The sequence below is a fragment of the Salvelinus alpinus genome, chromosome 35 (genome assembly GCF_045679555.1).
Source record: "Salvelinus alpinus chromosome 35, SLU_Salpinus.1, whole genome shotgun sequence".
Lineage (NCBI taxonomy): Eukaryota > Metazoa > Chordata > Actinopteri > Salmoniformes > Salmonidae > Salvelinus > Salvelinus alpinus.
In genome coordinates, this window is record NC_092120.1 from 5,044,759 (window position 1) to 5,070,800 (window position 26,042).

At 45.5% G+C, this 26,042-nt stretch overlaps 1 pseudogene; it reads left to right on the plus strand.

Moving 5' to 3' along the window:
• Positions 1-26,042, plus strand: part of LOC139564274 (activating signal cointegrator 1 complex subunit 3-like) — a 121,701-nt pseudogene that overhangs the window by 74,048 nt on the left and 21,611 nt on the right.

A 26,042-nucleotide genomic window follows, 5' to 3' on the forward strand; every position in this document is an offset into this window, starting at 1 on the left:
GTACCCATTGTAGAACACTGCTCTAAGTCTGGCAGTAGCCTGTCTGTCTTTTTACACCTGCTGTAATACACTACTTGTGACTATCTGTCTGTCCTTGTTTTTCTACTATAGAATGCCACTCAAATTGTAACTGTCTGTGTGTATTTCGTCCCTGTGTAGAACGCAGCTCGTATCGTCAGGGCTCTGTTTGAGATTGCTCTGAGGAAGCGCTGGCCTGCCATGACCTACCGCCTGCTCAACCTGTGTAAAGTGATAGACAAGCGTCTGTGGGGCTTCGCTCACCCCCTGAGACAGTTCTCCATCCTGCCTCACAACGTGCTGGCCCGTCTGGAGGAGAAGAAACTCACTGTGGACAAACTGAAAGATATGCAGAAGGACGAGATAGGTGAGACAATACTGGGCCAAGTGTGGTGTACTAGCACATTAGACATGAATTATATTGTGTTCTGTAGAGCTGTGTGTGTGTGTGTGTGTGTGTGTGTGTGTGTGTGTGTGTGTGTGTGTGTGTGTGTGTGTGTGTGTGTGTGTGTGTGTGTGTGTGTGTGTGTGTGTGTGTGTGTGTGTGTGTGTGTGTGTGTGTGTGTGTGTGTGTGTGTGTGTGTGTGTGTGTGTGTGTGTGTGCTGTAGTAACACCACTTCCCCTTCTCTCTCTGTGTGTCCCAGGTCACATGCTCCACCACGTGAACATCGGGTTTAAGGTGAAGCAGTGTATCCACCAGATCCCTTCCATACTGATGGAGGCCACCATCCAACCAATCACACGCACCGTGCTCAGGGTCCGCCTCCAGATCACCCCCGACTTCCAGTGGCACGACCAGGTAACCATGTCGACCTCACCTAGGATGACCTCGATGTCTCTCTCGCTCCCTCACACACACACACACACACACACACAGTACACAAACAGTAGGCATTATCAGAGCACTCTTTAAGTGTGTCTAAATGCTGTTAACAGTAGAAATGTGTTAGTGTGAAGTGTCAGTGGTCTGTCAGTATGGAGCTATCCTCTCCCCCAGTGGCCCTGCTCCTCTCCTCCTCCAGCCAGTGGTAGAGTAATGAGTGAAAAGTGGGAATCTGGCTGCTGTTCTACCTCTGTAGCTTCTGAAAATAAACGAGGTGGAGCAGCCAGCTGCTGAAGCAACCCTGCAGCGTCTGATTCCCATCACTGTGTTTCCCTCTCATCACAGACTTTTTTTCTTTTTTCTTTTGATGGTTAAAATTAAGGTCTTTTTAAAGGGGAGATGGCTGATTCTAGATCAGTGTTTAGGTGCATCACCTATTCACCTATCACCTATTATCCTGCGGCTTTAATACTACATGTGAGTTAGGCTACAGGATCTCTATGGAGATTGGAGAATATCATTGAGGCAGATGACTCCTGTAGTTTGTAAGGGAGTCAGGGTGGAAAAGGAGGCCCGTTGTAGCCAGGCTGTGTATGAAGATGAATGTTTGTGTGATTAGCGATGCATGCTCTGCTCATGGGAGAGTTGTAATGGAACACCCCCAGCTTAGCCAGTGATCCCTGCTGCATATGTAAGCTAGCCACGACACATGTAGAGACACATGATATCTCCTTCTCTCTAATATTAATTTGTGGTTCCCCACTCCCTTTAGTGTTTTTCTATTTTGGGGGTCATCCTAATGTTGTGCATTTATCATGAGTAGGACCCAGAATTGTTCCTGGTTCAGGTCACATGGTTGGGAATAACTCCTAGCCCTAATCAAGAGTAGTGTCCCTGATATCTTTAGACATTTACAGAAGAGGGCTAGGGACCAGGCCAGGAGATGACATTATAGCTGTTGTTCTAGTGTGTTTGTCTGTGGAAACTGGACTGTCTCCTCTCTCCATGTGTCATAAACCAGTCTCCTGGACCTGTGGTCTGTTAGCCAGCCAGCAGTTGTTTCCACAGCAGTGTAAAGTAATTAGCGTACAGTGTTCTACAGGGGGTCAGTGCCGAGCAGAGAAATGTAGAGAGATACACAGTACAGTGCACCTCCTACTGGGGAGAGAGGAGAGGATAGGGCTGATGTTTCTGTTTGGAGTCACCCCAAAACCCATTCCTGAAGGTTTTACACACATACACATGCACCACAACACACTACTAACAAATACACAATTACATTGCTTTGATTTGAATTGCTACAATCTGGTTAAACAACCTGGGAGTGCTCTGACCTTCTAATGCCACTGATTCTTCATGCTTCTGCCTTCCTCTCCTCTCTTCTCTCCTCTCCTCTCTCCTCTGCCTCTCCTCTCTCCTCTGCCTCTCTCCTCTGCCTCTCTCCTCTGCCTCTCTCCTCTCTCCTCTGCCTCTCTCCTCTCTCCTCTGCCTCTCCTCTCTCCTCTGCCTCTCCTCTCTCCTCTGCCTCTCCTCTCTCCTCTGCCTCTCCTCTCTCCTCTGCCTCTCCTCTCTCCTCTGCCTCTCCTCTCTCCTCTCTTAGTGTCATGGTTCAGTGGGTGAGCCCTGGTGGCTGTGGGTGGAGGACCCCATCAACAATCACATCTACCATTCAGAGTACCTGCTCCTACAGAAGAAACAGGTGGGTTTCTAGGTACCATTAACTTCCAGAATGTGTCTGAGAGCCACTCCTGTGTTCCCTTGGGGCAGAAGTTGCCCCTAACTACAGATCTAGTATCAGATTACCTGACCCCTAATCCTAACCTTAACCATTATGGTTATGGAATAACTCTGACCCTGTACCAGTGGATATGGTTGAGCCTAGTCTTTCTTACCTTGTGTGTGTTTTACTATATCAGAGCTGTGTCAGAGCTGTGTACTATATCAGAGCTGTGTCAGACCGCTGGCTGGGCTCAGAGGCTGTCTGCATCATCCACTTCCAACACCTCATCCTGCCTGAGAGACATCCCCCACATACTGGTACTGTACAACAGACTCACAAACACAGACAGACCAACCCTCAGAGGTATACAGATGAAACAACTCTTCATACTTCACACATACACCTTTCTTTGTCTTTTTTCCTTGACAAATGTACCCATACGTTGTCTCAACGTTGCCCTGTGGATTCTCAGAGCTGCTGGACCTGCAGCCGTTGCCCATCACCGCCCTGGGGAACCCGGAGTACGAGAGTCTGTTCAAGTTCACCCACTTCAATCCCATCCAGACACAGATCTTCCACACGCTCTACCACACCGACACCAACGTCCTGCTGGGGGCGCCAACGGGCTCCGGTAAAACCATCACTGCCGAGTTGGCCATCTTCCGAGTCTTCATCCAATACCCTACCTCCAAGGTCTGTCTGCCCCCCCTTCACTCTATCTCTCTCTCTTTTTCTCTTTCTATATCGCTATACATTTCTCTCTGTTTATATCCTTGCTCTGTGTGTGTTCTCAGGTGGTGCCCCTCTGAAAGCTCTGGTCAGGGAGAGGATTGAGGACTGGAAGATCAGGATAGAGGAAAAGCTGGGGAAGAAGTGAGTGAGACTTGGTTATAAACATGGCATTTCTGTTGCATTCACATCTCTCAATGACCATCAGCTGTGGTATATCCATCCATCCATCTATTGTCTCTTTCTTTCTCCCCTCCCTCTCCCTCCTCCCCTCTCTCCTCGTGATGTGACTCCAGACATGCGGGCCATCGCCGTGGCCGACCTGATCGGACGGCGTGAGTCGCTAAAGGCAGAACCGCAGCAAACAGAACGTTATATAGAGCCTAAACTTTTACCCTCATAAACCCTCATACAAACAGAACGTTCTATAGAGCCTTAACTTTAACCCTCATAAACCCTCATATTAACAGAACGTTCTATCGAGCCTTAACTTTAACCCTCATAAACCCTCATATTAACAACGTTCTATAGAGCCTTAACTTTAACCCTCATAAACCCTCATATTAACAGAACGTTCTATAGAGCCTTAACTTTAACCCTCATAAACCCTCATATTAACAGAACGTTCTATAGAGCCTTAACTTTAACCCTCATAAACCCTCATATTAACAGAACGTTCTATAGAGCCTTAACTTTAACCCTCATAAACCCTCATATTAACAGAACGTTCTATAGAGCCTTAACTTTAACCCTCATAAACCCTCATATTAACAACGTTCTATAGAGCCTTAACTTTAACCCTCATAAACCCTCATATTAACAGAACGTTCTATAGAGCCTTAACTTTAACCCTCATAAACCCTCATATTAACAACGTTCTATAGAGCCTTAACTTTAACCATCATACAAACAACATTCTTATAGAATTCTAAAGAGTTAATAATAATACTACTCTCCATAGTGAAATGTTTTGTCAAACTTTCTCACACTGGATCGTACCACTGTGTCTCACACTGGACCATACCACTGTGTCTGTTTCCCAGGGGAGGACAGAGGTCCTGTGCTGGAGGTCATAGTGTCCAGGACCAACTTCATCTCCTCCCACACCAACAAGACTGTCCGCGTGGTGGGCCTGTCCACGGCCCTGGCCAACGCACGAGACCTAGCCAACTGGCTAGGGATTGGCCAGGTGAGCTCTCCATAGCAACCACATACTAGACACTACAAGCATCGTGAAACGCCGCTCCTGGTAGGAGTTGCACTTAGGCTCAGCCCTAGGATCAGTTTCTTATCTGAATCAGGCATTACAGCAGTGTTCTACCCTGATCATACCATCAAGTTAGTCTCAGTTTCACGTAGACAAGACATCTCCTGTAGTTTAAACCAGCTCATCCTTTCACCTTTTGACCTCCTGTCCTGTGTTCAGATAGTGTTCATGTCTCTGTCATCAGTTGGAGGTTTTGTAATTGACATTGCTGTTCTCAGGCTAACCAGTAACCACATTTGTGTTAGCCAGTGTTTTTTAGGGTTCATGTATCCGCCTCCCCTTTTCATATTTAATAAATGTATATAATAAGAGTTATTAGAATAATACTGATGTTTTTGGCAGGGAATCCCTGTAATAGTTTTGACCACAGTACGGTAATGGTTTGGAGTCCTGTTTCTCTGAAGCCATGCTGGAGTTGCTCTGGTAATCAACAGAAATCACGGTACCAATGCTGACAGATGACCTGACAGTCCTTTATTAATAATAATAATAATAATAGCAGTAATCATATCAGAAATGTATTTAATAACCTCCCTGTCCACCGCAGAGAGACATGGGAACTCATGTATGCCTGCATGTCCAACATGACCCCAGTCACACATGAAAACCACATGTAGACAGACACTCTTTACATTCACTTAGTATTTTCTTTTTGAGATAAATTGTATATCTGCTGAAAAACATTTTATATAACATTTATAAAGCATTTATAAGCATTTACAGCGGCTTATTTCTGAAAGCTATTATAAAGTGTTACCATAACATAATTTGTAATGCTTTTCAAACCTTGCGCTCAAATTCCAACTGTATCCTACCATTCCAGTCTTCTCTGTGACGGTATTGGTTGTCTAAGCGTTGTGTTACTGTTGCAGAGTGTCCCTGGCAGACAGATTGTCTGGTTATAAATCGGGCTGTTTAGACTGGGGACGGGAGGGACTGGGGATGTTGGCTGGGTTTAGATGCCCAATACATTATCCAGGCCTTTAGATATGTGTACACACGCGCCTGCCCTGCCTGGCCACTCCACACGCCACAATGCACTGCTGCCCAATCCAGCGAGCCTCTGAGCACAACAGACAAAAAGCGCTCAGTTCCCTGTCCCTCTCCCCCGGACAAGGACAATGACAAACCTTTAGACACCCAGATGGGCCTTGCTTCCAGCTGGACTCACTTTATCTATCAATCACTCTCTGTCTCTCTCTCTCGTTCTGGTTCTCTTCCATCCAGTCTCTCTCTCTCTCTCTCTCTCTCTCTCTCTCTCTCTCTCTCTCTCTCTCTCTCTCTCTCTCTCTCTCTCTCTCTCGCTCTCTCGCTCTCTCGCTCTCTCGCTCTCTCGCTCTCGCTCTCTCTCTCTCTCTCTCTCTCTCTCTCTCTCTCTCTCTCTCTCTCTCTCTCTCTCTCTCTCTCTCTCTCTCTCTCTCTCTCTCTCTCTCTCTCTCTCTCTCTCTCTCTCTCTCTCTCTCTCTCTCACTGACTGAGAGAAGACATTCATTCTCTTTCTATGGTTCTATGTCCATATGGTTCTCTTTCATCCACTGTCTAACTCTCTCTGTCTCTTTGCCTCTACCCCTCTCTTACAGGTGGGTTTGTTTAACTTCCGGCCCTCTGTGCGTCCCGTCCCATTGGAGGTTCACATCCACGGCTTCCCAGGACAGCACTACTGCCCCCGCATGGCCAGCATGAACAAGCCTGTGTTCCAAGGTACAATATACCACGCACAGAAACACACACTAAGTATGCAACTACACTGTGCATCCCCCCTCTCCATCTCTTTCTATCTCTCTATATATATATATCTCTCTATATATATATATCTATCTCTCTCTATATATATATCTATCTCTCTCTATATATATCTATCTCTCTCTATATATATATCTATCTCTCTCTCTATATATATATATATCTCTCTTTCTCTATCTCTCTCTCCCTCATATATACAGTGGGGAGAACAAGTATTTGATACACTGCCGATTTTGCAGGTTTTCCTACTTACAAAGCCAAAATCCCTGTTGCAGTGTGTGCAAACCTTGTCAAGAACTACAGGAAACGTATGATCTCTGTAATTGCAAACAAAGGTTTCTGTACCAAATATTAAGTTCTGCTTTTCTGATGTATCAAATACTTATGTAATGCAATAAAATGCAAATTAATTACTTAAAAATCATACAATGTGATTTTCTGGATTTTTGTTGAAGTGTACCTATGATAAAAATTACAGACCTCTACATGCTTTGTAAGTAGGAAAACCTGCAAAATCGGCAGTGTATCAAATACTTGTTCTCCCCACTGTATATATCTCTCTCTATATATATATATATATATATATATATACATCTCTCTATATATATCTCTCTCGCTATCTCTCTCTCTCTATATACACTGCTCAAAAAAATAAAGGGAACACTAAAATAACACATCCTAGATCTGAATGAATGAAATATTCTTATTAAATACTTTTTTCTTTACATAGTTGAATGTGCTGACAACAAAATCACACAAAAATTATCAATGGAAATCAAATTTATCAACCCATGGAGGTCTGGATTTGGAGTCACACTCAAAATTGAAGTGGAAAACCACACTACAGGCTGATCCAACTTTGATGTAATGTCCTTAAAACAAGTCAAAATGAGGCTCAGTAGTGTGTGTGGACTCCACGTGCCTGTATGACCTCCCTACAATGCCTGGGCATGCTCCTGATGAGGTGGCGGATGGTCTCCTGAAGGATCTCCTCCCAGACCTGGACTAAAGCATCCGCCAACTCCTGGACAGTCTGTGGTGCAACGTGGCGTTGGTGGATGGAGCGAGACATGATGTCCCAGATGTGCTCAATTGGATTCAGGTCTGGGGAACGGGCGGGCCAGTCCATAGCATCAATGCCTTCCTCTTGCAGGAACTGCTGACACACTCCAGCCACATGAGGTCTAGCATTCTCTTGCATTAGGAGGAACCCAGGGCCAACCGCACCAGCATATGGTCTCACAAGGGGTCTGAGGATCTCATCTCGGTACCTAATGGCAGTCAGGCTACCTCTGGCGAGCACATGGAGGGCTGTGCGGCCCCCAAAGAAATGCCACCCCACACCATGACTGACCCACCGCCAAATCGGTCATGCTGGAGGATGTTGCAGGCAGCAGAACGTTCTCCACGGCGTCTCCAGACTCTGTCACGTCTGCCACGTGCTCAGTGTGAACCTGCTTTCATCTGTGAAGAGCACAGGGCGCCAGTGGCGAATTTGCCAATCTAGTGTTCTCTGGCAAATGCCAAACGTCCTGCATGGTGTTGGGCTGTAAGCACAACCCCCACCTGTGGACGTCGGGCCCTCATACCACCCTCATGGAGTCTGTTTCTGACCGTTTGAGCAGACACATGCACATTTGTGGCCTGCTGGAGGTCATTTTGCAGGGCTCTGGCAGTGCTCCACCTGCTCCTCCTTGCACAAAGGCGGAGGTAGCGGTCCTGCTGCTGGGTTGTTGCCCTCCTACGGCCTCCTCCACGTCTCCTGATGTACTGGCCTGTCTCCTGGTAGCGCCTCCATGCTCTGGACACTACACTGACAGACACAGCAAACCTTCTTGCCACAGCTCGCATTGATGTGCCATCCTGGATGAGCTGCACTACCTGAGCCACTTGTGTGGGTTCTAGACTCCGTCTCATGCTACCACTAGAGTGAAAGCACCGCCAGCATTCAAAAGTGACCAAAACATCAGCCAGGAAGCATAGGAACTGAGAAGTGGTCTGTGGTCACCACCTGCAGAACCACTCCTTTATTGGGGGTGTCTTGCTAATTGCCTATAATTTCCACCTTTTGTCTATTCCATTTGCACAACAGCATGTGACATTTATTGTCAATCAGTGTTGCTTCCTAAGTGGTTTGATTTCACAGAAGTGTGATTGACTTGAAGTTACATTGTGTTGTTTAAGTGTTCCCTTTATTTTTTTGAGCAGTGTATATATATATATCTCTCTATATCTCTATCTATCTCTCTCTCTATATATACAGTATATATATATATATATATATATTTATCTCTCTTTCTTTCTCTCCAGCGATTCGCAGTTACTCTCCAGCCAAGCCTGTTCTTATCTTTGTGTTGTCGCGACGACAGACTCGTCTGACAGCTCTAGACCTGATAGCCTTCCTGGCCACGGAGGACGACCCCAAACAGTGGCTGCACCAGGACGAGACTCAGGTGACCAGGCTTATACTTGTTACCTCCTAGTGGAACTAACCCTGTAATCAGAGCTGTGTACATCTACAGTATTTCTCTCTCTCTCGCTCGCTCTGTCTTTTTCTCTCTCTTAGTCTCTCTCTTTCTCTATCTCCTCTGACTGTTCTTCTATTCCTCCAGTCTTCCTATTCCTCGTCCTCTGCTGCTTGTTGCTCTCTCCTTTCTCATCGTCTCCTTCCTCCTCCTGATATTCTCTCTAAGCACTGGTTTTAGTGTAATTACAGAGGGAACTCAAATCAACTTCTACAGGAAACGCCTGTGTCATATCCCATTATTTTCTCTGCATACTTCAGGATTATTCCAAGATGAGAAAATGTGCTCTGATAGAAGATGGGCAGTAATTACCTCAACATGTGTGTCTGACATATAGGGGCCCATAAACAAGGAGAATTTCTTAAAATACAAACACACACACACACACTAGCTAATGCTCTCTCTCCTGCTATCTCTCTCACACACACACATTAAAAAGCAGTAAAACAATGTATTTGCTCAAACCTGCCAAACAGCGAGAGAGCTGAGCAGAGCGGTGTTGGATGTGGATACAGAGAGCTGAGCGGTGTTGGATGTGTGTCTGGTGTATAATCCCTCATATTGGGCCTTATGAAGTCACAGTAGGCTTGGCGTTGTAAAAGATGGATATTAACATGTTTTATGGGGCTGCTCGCCTTTCACACCAAGCCTGTGGTCTGAGCGAAATATAGAGTGACTGACTTCAAACCCCAACTCGTAAAATACACACACACACACACACACACACACACACACACACACACACACACACACACACACACACACACACACACACACACACACACACACACACACACACACACAGCAAACTAGTAAAATACTGTATATATTTTTTTATTTTATTTAACTAGGCAAGTCAGTTAAGAACAAATTCTTATTTTCAATGACGGCCTAGGAACAGTGGGTTAACTTCCTTGTTCAGGGGCAAAACGACAGATTTTTACATGGTTAGCGCGGGAATTCGTTCTTGCAACCTTTCGGTTACAAGTCCAACGCTCTAACCACTAGGCTACCTGCCGTATATGCAGCAGAAAAATCTATTTCATAGAATACATTTCATCCTTTCTGCTCCACATTTCCTAGCTCTGTGTGTGTGTGTGTGTGTGTGTGTCTGTGTGTGTGTGTGTGTGTGTGTGTGTGTGTGTGTGTGTGTGTGTGTGTGTGTGTGTGTGTGTGTGTGTGTGTGTGTGTGTGTGTGTGTGTGTGTGTGTGTGTGTGTGTGTGTGTGTGTGTGTGTGTGTGTGTGTGTGTGTGTGTGTGTGTGTGTGTGTGTGTCTGTGTGTGTGTGTGTGAGAACCTGACATTTACTGTATGTGTATTTTTAGCCCTGGGTGTGTTGAACTGGCCCTGCAGTGTGTGTGTGTTCCAGTGATATATGCTGCTCCCTGCTGTGTTTCTGTACTGGCCGTGTAGCTGCTGGAGTCCCTGTGGTTTGAGTGACAGGCGGCTGGCGCTAGCTGCCTCAGTCTCAGTGGGGGTCCCTCCATCCCGCCCTCCGTCTCCTCTCTGCCCGAGTTAGCCTTATGATCTCTCTATTACTTCCTCTGCTGCAGTTAGCTCTTCTCCCGCCTTCCTTCCTCTGTGAACATGTACCCCTCGTCCTCCCTGTAACTCCCCCTGTAAAACCCTCTCAAATGTTTTGCTTGCTCTGTCCCACATGTTTTCAGTTTTTTTCTCCACCTCCCTTTTCTCCACTCCTTCCGTAGCCCCCTTCCATGCTCATGTCCAACAATGTCTTCTTCGTCATGGATGTGTCTTCTAGTCCTACACTGTGTAATGGTTTACTGTATCTCTATTGGTCAAGAAGATAAGGTCTCATGCTGTGATTGGTTAATGTTACCCAGATGACAGACATCATCGCCATGGTGAGGGAGTCCAACCTGAAGCTGATGTTGGCGTTTGGTATCGGCATGCATCACACTGGACTACACGAGAGAGACAGGAAGACTGTGGAGGAACTGTTTGTCAACTGCAAGATCCAGGTAGGACCCTGATAGGTCCAGGTAGAACCATGTAGGACCCTGATAGGTCCTAGTAGACCCAGGTAGGACCCTGATAGGTCCAGGTAGAACCATGTAGGACCCTGATAGGTCCTAGTAGACCCAGGTAGGACCCTGATGGTTCCAGGTAGAACCATGTAGGACCCTGATAGGTCCTAGTAGACCCAGGTAGAACCCTGATAGGTCCAGGTAGAACCCTGACAGGTCCAGGTAAACCCAGGTAGGACCCTGATAGGTCCAGATAGAACCAGGTAGGACCCTGACAGATCCAGGTAGATGCAGGTAGGACCTTTACAGGTCCAGGTAGAACCTCGTTGGACCCAGACAGGTCCAGGTAAACCCAGGTAGGACCCTGACAGGTCCAGGTAGTACCTGGTAGAACCCTGACAGGTCCAGGTAGAACCAGGTAGGACCCTGATAGGTCCAGGTAAACCCAGGTAGGACCCTGACAGGTCCAGGTAGAACCTGGTAGGACCCTGACAGGTCCAGGTAGGACCCTGACAGGTCCAGGTAGAACCAGGTAGGACCCTGACAGGTCCAGGTGGGATAGGACCCTGATAGGTCCAGGTGGGATAGGACCCTGATAGGTCCAGGTGGTATATGACCCTGATAGGTCAAAGTGGGATAGGACCCTGATAGGTCCAGGTGGGATAGGACCCTGATAGGTTCAAGTGGGATAGGACCCTGATAGGTCCAAGTGGGACCCAGGTAGGTCCCTGATAGGTATAAGTGGGACCCAGGTAGGACCCTGATAGGTCAAGGTGGGACCCAGGTATGACCCTGACAGGTCCAGGTGGGACCCTGACAGGTCCAGGTAGAACCAGGTAGGACCCTGACAGGTCCAAGTAGAACCTGGTAGGACACTGACAGGTCCAGATAGGACCCTGACAGGTCCAGGTAGGACCCTTACGGGTCCAGGTAGAACCAGGTAGGACCCTGACTGGTCCAGTTGGAACCTGGTAGGACCCTGACAGGACCAGGTGGGACCCAGGTAGGACCCTGATAGGTCCAGGTGGGACCCAGGTTAGACCCTGACAGGTCCAGGTAGAACCAGGTAGGACCATGACAGGGCCAGGTGGGACCCAGGTAGCACCATAACAGGGCCAGGTGGGACCCAGTTAGGACCCTGACAGGTTCAGGTGAGACCCAGGTAGGACCCTGACAGGTCCAGGTGGGACCCAGGTAGGTCCAGGTGGGATAGGACCCTGATAGGTTCAAGTGGGATAGGACCCTGATAGGTCCAAGTGGGATAGGACCCAGGTTGGATCCCGATAGGTCCAGGTGGGACCCAGGTATGACCCTGATAGGTCCAGGTGGGACCCAGGTAGGACCCTGACAGGTCCAGGTAGGACACTTACAGGTCCAGGTAGAACCTGGTAGGGCCCTGACAGGTCCAGATAGAACCTGGTAGGACCCTGATAGGTCCAGGTAGAACCAGGTAGGTCCCTGATAGGTATAAGTGGGACCCAGGTAGGACCCTGATAGGTCAAGGTGGGACCCAGGTATGACCCTGACAGGTCCAGGTGGGACCCTGACAGGTCCAGGTAGAACCAGGTAGGACCCTGACAGGTCCAAGTAGAACCTGGTAGGACACTGACAGGTCCAGATAGGACCCTGACAGGTCCAGGTAGGACCCTTACGGGTCCAGGTAGAACCAGGTAGGACCCTGACTGGTCCAGTTGGAACCTGGTAGGACCCTGACAGGACCAGGTGGGACCCAGGTAGGACCCTGATAGGTCCAGGTGGGACCCAGGTTAGACCCTGACAGGTCCAGGTAGAACCAGGTAGGACCATGACAGGGCCAGGTGGGACCCAGGTAGCACCATAACAGGGCCAGGTGGGACCCAGTTAGGACCCTGACAGGTTCAGGTGAGACCCAGGTAGGACCCTGACAGGTCCAGGTGGGACCCAGGTAGGTCCAGGTGGGATAGGACCCTGATAGGTTCAAGTGGGATAGGACCCTGATAGGTCCAAGTGGGATAGGACCCAGGTTGGATCCCGATAGGTCCAGGTGGGACCCAGGTATGACCCTGATAGGTCCAGGTGGGACCCAGGTAGGACCCTGACAGGTCCAGGTAGGACACTTACAGGTCCAGGTAGAACCTGGTAGGGCCCTGACAGGTCCAGATAGAACCTGGTAGGACCCTGATAGGTCCAGGTAGAACCAGGTAGGACCCTGATAGGTCCAGGTAGAACCAGGTAGGACCCTGACAGGTCCAGGTAGATGCAGGTAGGACCCTGAAATGTCCAGGTGGGATAGGACCCTGACAGGTTCAGGTGAGACCCAGGTAGGACCCTGATAGGTCCAGGTGGGATAGGACCCTGATAGGTCCAAGTGGGATAGGACCCTGATAGGTCCAAGTGGGATAGGACCCTGATAGGTCCAAGTGGGATAGGACCCTGATAGGTCCAAGTGGGTTAGAATCCTGATAGGTCCAAGTGGGATAGGACCCTGATAGGTTCAAGTGGGATAGGACCCTGATAGGTCCAAGTGGGACCCAGGTAGGATCCTGATAGGTACAAGTGGGACCCAGGTAGGACCCTGATAGGTCCAGGTGGGACCCAGATAGGACCCTGACGGGTCCAGGTAGAACCAGGTAGGATCCTGACGGGTCCAGGTAGAAGCTGGTAGGACCCTGACAGGTCCAGATAAAACCTGGTAGGACCCTGACAAGACCAGGTGGGACCCAGGTAAGACCCTGACAGGTCCAGTTGGGACCCAGGTAGGACCCTGACAGGTCCAGGTGGGACCCAGGTAGGACCCTGACAGGTCCAGGTGGGACCCAGGTAGGACCCTTACAGGTCCAGGTGGGACCCAGGTAGGACCCTTACAGGTCCAGGTGGGACCCAGGTAGGACCCTTACAGGTCCAGGTAGAACCTGGTAGGACCCTGACATGTCCAGGTAGAACCAGGTAGGACCCTGATAGGTCCAAGTGGGATAGGACCCTGATAGGTCCAGGTGGGACCCAGGTAGGATCCTGATAGGTCCAGGTGGGACCCAGGTAAGACCCTGATAGGTCCAGGTGGGACCCAGGTAGGACCCAGACAGGTCCAAGTAGAACCTGGTAGGACACTGACAGGTCCAGGTAGGACCCTGACAGGTCCAGGTAGAACCAGGTAAGACCCTGACAGGTCCAGGTAGAACCTGGTAGGACCCTGACAGATCCAGGTAGAACCTGGTAGGACCCTGACAGGTCCATGTGGGACCCAGGTAGGACACTGACAGGTCCATTTGGGACCCAGGTAGGACCCTGACAGGTCCAGGTAGAACCAGGTAAGACCCTGACAGGTCCAGATAGAACCAGGTAAGACCCTGACAGGTCCAGATAAAACCTGGTGGGACCCTGACAGGTCCAGGTAGAACCTGGTAGGACCCTGACAGGTCCAGGTAGAACCTGGTAGGACCCTGACAGGTCCAGGTAGAACCTGGTAGGATGCTGACAGGTCCAGGTAGTATAATAAATAAAGAAATATCAAGCTTTATTTATGCAGCACATTTCAGACATGGAATGCAATGCAATGTGCTTTACAGGGGGGAAAGCCTGAGGAAAAACATATCTCAATGTGCTTTCCAGGGGGAAAGCCTGAGGAAAAACATAGCTCAATGTGCTTTACAGGGGGGAAAGCCTGAGGAAAAACATAGCTCAATGTGCTTTATAGGGGAAAAGCCTGAGGAAAAGCAATGTTCAAAAGATGTTTTAAGATCTCTTTTAAATATGTCCACAGTTTCGGCCCTACTCAAGTATTTCATTTATATTGCTTCTGATATTGGTATGTATCCCAGACTGTTCTCTTTCCAATCATATGTGACATTTACTACCGTTCAAAAGTTTGGGGTCACTTAGAAATTCCCTTGTTTTCCATGAAAACATACATGAAATGAGTTACAAAATTAATAGGAAATACAGTCAAGACTTGACCAGTTTATAAATAATGATTTTTTATTGAAATAATTGTGTCCTTCAAACTTTGCTTTCATCAAAGAATCCTCCATTTGCAGCAATTACAGCCTTGCAGACCTTTGGCATTCTAGTTGTCAATGTGTTGAGGTAATCTGAAGAGATTTCACCCCATGCTTCCTGAAGCACCTCCCACAAGTTGGATTGGCTTGATGGTCACTTACATACCATATGTTCAAGCTGCTCCCACAACAGCTCAATAGGGTTGAGATACAGTAACTGTGCTGGCCACTCCATTATAGACAGAATACCAGCTGGCTGCTTCTTCCCTAAATAATTATTGCATAGTTTGGAGCTGTGCTTTGGGTCGTTGTGCTGTTGTAGGAGGAAATTGGCTCCAATTAATCGCCGTCCACAGGGTATGGCATGGTGTTGCAAAATGGAGTGATAGCCTTCCTTCTTCAGGATCCCTTTTACCCTGTACAAATCTCCCACTTTCCCACCACCAAAGCACCCCCAGACCATCACATTGCCTCCACCACATGCTTGACAGATGGTGTTTTTTCTGCATCACACAAATGTTCTTCTTTGTGATCTGAACACCTCAAACTTAGATTTGTCTGTCCTGAACACTTTTATACAATTTTCCTCTGTCCAGTGTCTGTGTTCTTTTGCCCATCTTAATCTTTTCTTTTTATTGGCCAGTCTGAGATATGGCTTTTTCTTTGCAACTCTGCCTAGAAGGCCAGCATCCCGGAGTCGCCTCTTCACTTTTGACGTTGAGACTGGTGTTTTGCGGGTACTATTTAATGAAGCTGCCAGTTGAGTACTTGTGAGGTGTCTGTTACTCAAACTAGACACTCTAATGTACTTGTCCTCTTGCTCATTTGTGCACTGTGTCCTCCCACTCCTCTTTCTATTCTGGTTAGAACCAGTTTGCGCTATTCTGTGATCAATTAGCCTTTTAAAATTATAAACTTGGATTAGCTAACACAACGTGCCATTGGAACACAGGAGTGATGGTTGCTGATAATGGGCCTCTGTACGCCTATGTAGATATTCCCTAAAATAATCTGCCGTTTCCAGCTACAATAGTCATTTACAACATGAACAATGTCTACACTGTATTTCTGATCAATTTGATGTTATTTTAATGGTCAAAAAAACATTTAGCTTTTCTTTTAAAAACAAGGTAATTTCTAAGTGACGCCAAACTTTTGAACGGTATGTATGAATTGTCAATTTTTTATATTCCTTGTTAATATGCATTGACTTCCTGTTCGCCAGTCTTTAATTAATTAACTATCTGCTTGCACCTGTTATGCCTGTTACGCACAGCAGGGGCCTGAAGTACGCGTCTTCTTAATTTGTTTGCACGGCACTGATGAAGGCATGAGGCCGACATGTATGCTCTGTTACTTTTTTATTTTCATTAGCACTTTCACTTTTTGGATATTTTTGAGCATGGATTAAATGAATTATACTATGTTTGCATCTCGGCCTCCTTGGGTTATTCCTTTTCATGGTTTTGAGTGTGAGTACTTTTTGAACTCTACAGATATTTTCTCTCCCACGCACTGGCCGCCTTCCATTCCAGCCTGTGCACAAACCCTCATACTGGTTTTCCACAGTTTCAAACCCCGTCAGGTTCTCTGGCAGGCTATTCCAGAGGCTGAGGACATAATAACTAAAGGATGCCTGTCCATGCCTCCTGGTCCTAGGCTTTGGGATAGTTAAAAGGCCAGTACCAATAAATAATTGCTATTTTGTTCACATTCCTAATGTGTGATTCGAAATTTAGTTTAGAATCTAAAATACCACCTAGGTTTTTTACCTGGTGTTTTATCTTTATTGCCCATAAATTAAAATGTGCAACTAGATTCTCTCTCTGTGCTTTGGCTCTAACAATAGGTACCTCGGTATTGTCTTGATTTCGCTGGAGGAAGTTGTGAGCCATCCAAGTGTTTAAATCACTAATACAGTCTAATAATTTATCCTTGGAGCTAAAATCCTCCGGTGACACAGAAATCAAAAGCGGTGTATCGTCTGCGTAGCAGTGAAAAATCAATGCACTTAAAATAATAGTGAATACACGCAGCTCAAAAAGCTCCCCTATTTATATTTTAGGGACTATACAAGTATCCTGCCAGTACTAGCCTACAACGCCACATCCAATGAAAAACTAGTACAATTGAGTACAATTCTACTCTAGGATGTAAACTGCAGTGAAAATGTCATTTAAATAATGAAAGCCCTGTTATTTGAATGTTTCATTCCATTTGGATCAGTTGTGGGTCTACTCTCGACATTCTAGAAATGCACAGTAGTAGGCCAGTCTGGCTGTAGTCTATTTCTGATACTGATGCGCTGTGTGTTGCCGATCATCATTCTCCTTAGTCGTCCTATGTGACTACATAGGTCTATGCTCCCACCAGGCCCAGTTATTCAGGAAAGCGTAACACCGAGCAGCTATTTCCTCTACCTATTTCTTTGAACCTAACGCTTCAATATAGCCAAAATATACAGTACCAATGAAGACAAAAATTATGGAATGACACATATGGAAACGTGTAGTAACCACAAAAGTGTTAAACAAAACCACCCTTTGCCTTGATGACAGCTTTGCACACTCTTGGCATTTTCATAACCAGCTTCATGAGGTAGTCACCTGGAATGCATTTCCAACAGTATTGAAGGAGTTCCCACATATGCTGAGCACTTGTGGTCTACCTTTCCTTCACTTTGCAGTCCAACTCATCCAAAACCATCTCAATTGGGTTGAGGTTGAGTGATTGTGGGGGCCAGGTCATCTAATGCAGCACTCCATCACTCTCCTTCTTGGTCAAATAGCCCTTACACAGCCTGGAGGTGTGTTTTGGGTTATTGTCCTGTTGAAAAACAAACGATAGTCCCACTAAGCACAAATCAGATGGGATGGCGTATTGCTGCAGAATGCTGTGGTAGCCATGCTGGTTAACTAAGCCTTGAATTCTAAAGAAATCACTGACAGTGTCACCAGCAAAGCACCCCCACACCATCACACCTTCTCCTCCATGGTTCACGATGGGAACCACACATGCAAAGATCATCCGGTCACCCACTCTACGTCTCACAAAGACACGGCGGTTCGAACCAAAAATCTCAAATTTGTACTCATCAGACCAAAGGACAGATTTCCACCAGTCTAATGTCCGTTGCTTGTGTTTCTTGGCCCAAGCAAGTCTCTTCTAATTATTGGTGTCTTTTAGTAGTGTTTTCTTTGCACCTGTTCAACCATGAAGGCCTGATTCACACAGTCTCCTCTGAACAGTTGATGTTGAGATGTGTCTGTTACTTGAACTCTGTGAAGCATTTATTTGGGCTGCAATCTGAGGTGCAGTTAATTGCCGATTTCTACGGCTGGTAACTCTAATGAACTTATCCTCTGCAGCAGAGATAACTCTGGGTCTTCCTTTCCTGTGGTGGTCCTCATAAGAGCCAGTTTCATCATAGCGCTTGATGGTATTTGGACTGCACTTGAAGAAACTTTCAAAGTACTTGAAATTTTCTGGTTTGACTGACCTTCATGTCTTAAAGTAATGATGGACTGTTGTTTCTCTATGCTTATTTTAGCTGTTCTTGCCATATTATGGACTTGGTCTTTTGTATATCTACCTATCTACCTTATCTAACCTACCTTGTCACAACACAACTGATTGGCTTGAACTCATTAAGAAGGAAAGAAATTCCACAAATTAACTTTTAACAAGGCACACCCATTAATGGAAATTCATTTCAGGCGACTACCTCATGAAGCTGGTTGAGAGAATGCCAAGAGTGTGCAAAGCTGTCATCAAGGCAAAGGGTGGCTACTTTGAAGAATCTCAAATATAAAATATATTTAGATTTAACACTTTTGTGGTTACTACATGATTCCATATGTGTTACTTCATAGTTTTGATGTCTTCACTGTTATTCTACAATGTTGAAAATAGTACAAATTAAGAAAAACACTTGAATGAGTAGGTGTGTCCCAACTTTTGACTGGTAATGTATGTCATTTAACTTCTAAAATGTATTACATTTTTAGTTGTGGCATAAACACAACTAGTCACAATGTTTTAATCTTATTATGCCACTTCAAACGTCTCATGTAGGCTACTTGCGCACGTTCGTCCACTCCCCTCTAATATATTTTCAGCATCCAAACTGCACAACGGTCATTCTATTAATGTAAAGAGACATTTCTTAGAAAACACCAAAAAGTGTAATGACATTCAGAGATTTTCAAACCAAGCCTTCGATACTGAGTAGGCAGGAATGTATTTGACATACTCTACTTGATTGTGGTGTTGAAAATGCAAACCGTTTACGATTAGCGCTCGAAGTCTGTAATCGGTATGCAGTTATGCGTTGCTTATTGGTTGTGTGTGGTGCATTTGTACTGAAATCTGTTGGTGCAAGATTTGTTGCATGTATTTGATATAAATATGCCATCAAGTTGGTGAGGGTAGGTGTAGGATAGGAAGCAACACATCTGCCACGCTGATCCTTAACACTGGAGCTCCACAGGGGTGCGTGCTCAGTCCCCTCCTGTACTCCCTGTTCACCCACGACTGCATGGCCAGGCACAACTCCAACATCATCATTAAGTTTGCAGACGACACAACAGTGGTAGGCCTGATCACAGACAACGATGAGACAGCCTATAGGGAGGAGGTCAGAGACCTTGGCGTGTGGTGCCAGAATAACAAATTATCCCTCAATGTAGCCAAGACTAAGGAGATGATTGTGGACTACAGGAAAGGGAGGACCGAGCACGCCCCCATTCTCATCGACGGGGCTGTAGTGGAGCAGGTTGAGAGCTTCAAGTTCCTTGGTGTCCACATCAACAACAAACTAGAATGGTCCAAACACACCAAAACAGTCGTGAAGAGGGCCCGACAAAGCCTATTCCCCCTCAGGAAACTAAAAAGATTTGGCATGGGTCCTGAGATCCTCAAAAAGTTCTACAGCTGCAACCTCGAGAGCATCCTGACTGGTTGCATCACTGCCTGGTACGACAATTGCTCGGCCTCTGACCGCAAGGCACTACAGAGTGCGTACGGCCCAGTACATCACTGGGGCTAAGCTGCCTGCCATCCAGAACCTTTACACCAGGCGGTGTCAGAGGAAGGCCCTAAAAATTGTTAAAGACCCCAGCCACCCCAGTCATAGACTGTTCTCTCTACTACCGCATGGCAAGCGGTATCGGAGTGCCAAGTCTAGGACAAAAAGGCTTCTCAACAGTTTTTACTCTGTCTTCCAAACTCGATTCAAATAATCAATAATCATCAAGCTTTGATTATTTGAATCAGCTGTGTAGTGCTATGTCAAAAACCCGAAACATGCAACTATTTGGGCTTTGGGGAACCTTGCTCTAGGTCATATTAGACTGTCAGGTGGCTGTCTCTCCTTCATTGGGTCTTGCTCTATTTCTCATTGATGATGTTATATTTCTGTCACTAGTCTTCTTCTCTTTCACTGCTGATCGAATCTTTTCCAGAACTTGTCTCTCTCAACCATGCTGCCACTCTCTGCTTTGATGTCTTAATCTCATCAGCATCAGGCTCAGACAAACCTATGAACAAACCAGCATTCCTTCAAAGCCTGTCTGTGTGTTTACTATAACATTAGGAAAAGCTTAGGAACACCTGCTCTTTCCATGACGTAAACTGACCAGATGAATCCATGTAAAAGCGATGATCCCTTATTGATGTCACTTCAATCGATGTACATGAAGGTGAGGAGACAATTGAGACATGAATTGAGACATGGATTGTGTATGCGTGCCATTGAGAGTGAATGGGCAAGACAAAATATTTTAGTACCTTTAAACAGGGTATGCTAGTAGGTACCAGGCGCACATGTTTAACATCTTTCTAAGTGGTTTCTAGATTTGAGTTATTTAGCTGTTACAACTGACCCCATTTTACTATTAGCCCCGGTCTCCCCTACCTTAATACCAGTAGACAACATTTTGGTTCTGTCAGCCAAATAAAACTTAATGGCTTTTATTTTATTTGAGAATCGTTGCATTAATCAAGTGTGAAACATCACGTGCAGTATGGTGTAGATGAGAAGCTCCTGTAGAGACCCATTTTCTGTTTAGGGTCAAACTTCACGTACAAACGTACACTTTGTTTGAATAGCTTTCCTTATTTTGGTTGTCTATATACTATGGTATTTAAGGTATGCTAATAGCTGCACACACACGAAGCAGGAATGTGGCTTTGGCCACACTACATCCAAGGCTAATGTAAGGATAGTGTAAACAGAAACGTTGCAACTGATGTTGGAGAGATCTTACTACACATATTTTACTAATGTAAATCTACTCCAATACAGTCAGTCTCTCGAGGCTATCCTTCCAAATCTCATTGACTTGACTATTGGGCAGGCTCTCTGGGCAGGCTGTTAACGCTCGCATCTGATTGGCTCTGAAGAAAATTACGTTTGAAAAAAAAATCCCCTAAGGAGAGGTATTTCCTTGTTTTTCCTCTTTGTTTTAACTTTTTGCAACCGGGGGTCTCACAGGGCTAGCATCTTCCTGCTGACAACTTCCCCAGGTTTTCAACCAACCTAAGCGAAGCCTGTGCATCCGAAGCTAGTAGCTAGTTTAAATGTTTGTGTAATGTCTAATACTGGCATAGTTTCAAAAGTAAAATCAATAAATATGCGCTACACAATGCTTTTAGGTGCATTTGCACGCTGAGTCTTAAATGAAGGTGATTTGTAAAATGATAAAATAAGATCAGCTGACTTTAACCTTAGATGTTATATGAAGAAAGGTAAGTATTGCCCTAATACATGATCCGATTCAAATCCACTTTAGCCTAGGGATTCCTGCACATGGATTGATGTTACCAAATTCCCCACAGGATTATCGATTTCCCCTTAATCTGACAGCATCATTATTTTCATGTATTTTAATAATAATATGTGGTGATAATGGTTAGGGTTGCACATTTTGGGGAATATTCAGAGGTGGAAACTTTCAGTGGGAATTCACAGAAATATATGCAAATTAATATTAATACCCTTTAAATGTATTGCATTGGATATATTTACCATATCATATGGAGACAGAAACATAAACCTTTTACCTTATAAGTAATCATAATTGCAAATGATTAAATCCTTCCAATAGAATTTTTTTTTAAACTATTTAGTTACGAATTGAACTTTAATGAAATGAGTTGACTCTTCACATGGGATGATTTCACTGAACAACAAAAGAAAGGGAATATTGAATGATCTCCAATGATCCTTTGCATCTCCCAAAAATGTTTTCAATATACATCTGTAAAATGATAGTCTAGAAACTAATGCTTTGGTTGTCTTCCTCTCAGGCTTCCATGTCTTCTCCCTGGACCTCCTCAATGTCTACCTCTTGAATATCAGACTCTGAGGCTTCATCTTCACTGTCACTTTCCAACCTTGTTGAGGATGGTTCATTGTCAGACTCAAAAAGCCTCAAATTTGCCCAGGTGGCCACCAATTTTTCAACCCTTGTATTGGTCAGCCTGTTGCGTACTTTGGTGTGTGTGTTCCCAAACAGGGACCTCTAAGGCGGCTGATGTTGGTGGGATTTGGAGGATGATTGAGGCAACAGGGGAAAGAGCCTCAGATCCACAAAGTCCCTTCCACCAGGTGGCTGATGAGATATGTTGGCACGACTGCCATATTGCATCTCCATCCCAAAGCCCTTGCTTGGAAGTGTACTTCGCCAGACTGCCAAGAACCTTGCCATCATTCAGTCCAAGGTGGCGAGACACGGTAGTGATGACACAATAGGCCTTGTTGATCTCTGCACCAGATAGGATGCTCTTGCCAGCATACTTGGGGTCCAACATGTACGCTGCGGAGTGTATGGGCTTCAGGCAGAAGTCTTCACACTTTTTGATGTATTTCAGAACTGCAGTTTCCTCTGCTTGGAGCAACAGTGAAGTGGGAAGGGCAGTACGGATTTATTCTCTTACATCTGCAAGCAGAGTCTGAACATCAGAGAGGATGACATTGTCTCCCTCGATCTGTGCAATGGCTACTGTTATAGGTTTCAGGCTGCTTACCATTCAATCCCAAAATACATCATCCAGGAGGATCCTCTTGATGGGGCTGTCCATATTGTCAGACTGTGATATGGCCATTTCTTGGAGAGACTCCTTCCCCTCCAGGAGACTGTCAAATATGATGACAACACCCCCCCCCCAACAGGTGTTGCTGGGCAGCTTCAATGTGGTGCTCTTATTCTTCTCACTTTGTTTGGTGAGGTAGATTGCTGCTATAACTTGATGACCCTTCACATAGCTAACCATTTCCTTGGGTCTCTTGTAGAGTGTATCCATTGTTTTCAGTGCTATGATGTCCTTGAGGAGCAGATTCAATGCATGAGCAGCACAGCCAATGGGTGTGATGTGAGGGTAGGACTCCTCCACTTTAGACCAAGCAGCCTTCATGTTCGCAGCATTGTCTGTCACCAATGCAAATACCTTCTGTGGTCCAAGGTCATTGATGACTGCCTTCAGCTCATCTGCAATGTAGAGTCCGGTGTGTCTGTTGTCCCTTGTGGCTGAGCTCTTGTAGAATACTGGTTGAGGGGTGGAGATGATGTAGTTAATTATTTCTTTCTCACGAACATTCGACCACACATCAGAGATGATTGCAATACAGTCTGCTTTCTCTATGATTTGCTTGACCTTCACTTGAACTCTGAACTCTGCATCCATCAAATGAGTAGATAAAGCATGTCTGGTTGGAGAGGTGTATGCTGGGCGAAGAACATTCAGAAATCTCTTCCAGTACATATTGCCTGTGAGCATCAGAGGTGAGCCAGTTGCATACACAGCTCGAGCAAGACATTCATCAGCATTTCTCTGACTATGTTCCTCCATTGAGTCAAAAGAATGTCTGATTCCAGGAGGACCATGAGCTGTTGTCGATAAGGTGTCTGATTCATCATTTTCACCTTGAATAGAAGTAGAGGGACTTTTGTCAGAGGTTACTTGTTGTGAGCGCTGAGGGAACTTTATGCACTTGGCCAGATGATTCTGCATCTGTTGCATTCTTCACATATGATTTGGCACAGTATTTGCAAATGTACACAGCTTTACCTTCTACATTAGCCGCAGTGAAATGTCTCCACATCAGATAGTGCCCGTGGCATTTTCCAGTAAAGATTAGGCAAAGAATGCGTAAAAAAAAAAAATTGACAATTCCATGTACAGATAAATAGTTAAAGCAGTTAGATTAAACAACTCCTTTGTAAGACACATTTTTTCATGAAACATGTTTGGAAACAGGTTAATTAACACTCAGTTAGCAGGCTCAAGCAAGCTAAAACCCACATGGTCGCAAAAACTAACTACCAGAAATTGTTAACAAGTTAGAAATTATTTAAACACACTTTGCTGTAGGCTACTATTTACTAGTTAACAAAAAATCATGTATGTCACATAAAATATATTCACCCCACACAGTATTGTAATCAAAACTTACCAGAAAGCATGTAGTCCTTGGCTCAGACAGTGTAGTAGTGTGGGCTCAATAGCATCTCATTAGTGTGCAAGATCTTAAGAATCAGCTGTACATGTGATGGAAGAATGCACTGTGCATGCAGAGGGTTGCAATTCCATTGAATTGGGGATAGTTTAACCAGAATGTGCCACAACCTAGAATTGCCTTATGTGTATCCCACAAAGGTTTAACTTTTTTGATGAATTTAAGCAAAATTCCCCAAATTCCCGGGCTTAACTTCCAATGGAAAATTACCAGAAATACTCAGAAAATTTACCGGAAAGTTTCTGACCCTTTGCAACCCTGGTGATTACACAGATGATTTACAGCCACAACAGCACTCTGTCTCTCTGCAACAACACAAGTACACACATGCAGGGACGCACACACGTACATATACATACACACACTCACACACACAAACACTGGTCCTCCTCTAATGGATGGCTGGGTAGAAGGAAGCACTGTGCTGCAGAGACATCTGCTATGCGTTGAGGACGAGGATTCCAGAACATTCCAGACTGCTGGCATTGACACGGCTGTCAGCCCACATTTACCACTAAGGACTGACCCGGCCTCCCAGCCCCTACATACATAGATACACACACACACATATATATTGTGTTATGTAAGTTGAAAACACACTGTTGGTTTAAAGATTAACATACATTTTTAGCACCATTAAGTTATACTTCAAGCTCTACATACCCTTTCAGCCTGTCCTATTTTTTTTATAGTTGGTTTAGTATCAGTAATATCAGGTGATTTATGGGTTAGATAGGTGTACCACCCAACAGCACATTGTCACAGCTGTATTTTATACATGGCCAATTGGCCATCTGATCTGTCCTGCAAGCCCTGGAGACGGTCACCTTGTCACCGGCCATTACTCATGGAGACATGATTGACTGGAGAGGCTTGTATCCAGCGCTGCTACACACACACAACACACACACACACACACACACACACACACACACACACACACACACACACACACACACACACACACACACACACACACACACACACACACACAACACACACACACACCATAAATGTATTTGTGCAGCATCAGGATGTCTAATGGACATGACTTAATCAGACAGCCCATAACACTCTCTCTCTCACACACTCTCTCACACCCCAGTAAAGATCTGTGAAATATGGTCAGTAATAAACGCATTGGCTGCTGGGCTGTGTTGACGTGTGGAGTGATGATAATGATGTCCATACTTAACATTAAACCCACATTAAGTATGACCACCGCTCCCCAACTGCTGTTTGTGTTTCAACACTGTATTATTTTCCAATGGGCTCTGTTCCTCCCCCCGCCCCACCCCTCCTCTGGTTTTCAACAGAACAACAGATGATTGTGAATGATAATCATGGGAGGATTGTTTACGTGAGTGTAATGTGAGGAGTGGGCTGTGTCAGAGTGAGTGGATCCATGTTTACATACACACACATTATTCTACATCAGTATGGAGGCAACTGTCAAATTACCTTCATTAAGCATCCTCTACCTGTTAACTGAGCCATTGGTATTCATCCTCCATCTCTCTTGCACACGCTCGTTCTCTCCTCTCTCCCTGTCTATCTCTCTCTGTCTATCTCTCTCTGTCTATCTCTCTCTCTGTCTATCTCTAGCTATCTCTCTCTCTCTGTCTATCTCTAGCTATCTCTCTCTCTCTGTCTATCTTTCTGTCTATCTCTCTCTCTGTCTATCTCTCTCTCTCTGTCTATCTCTCTCTCTCTCTCTGTCTATCTCTCTCCTTGTCT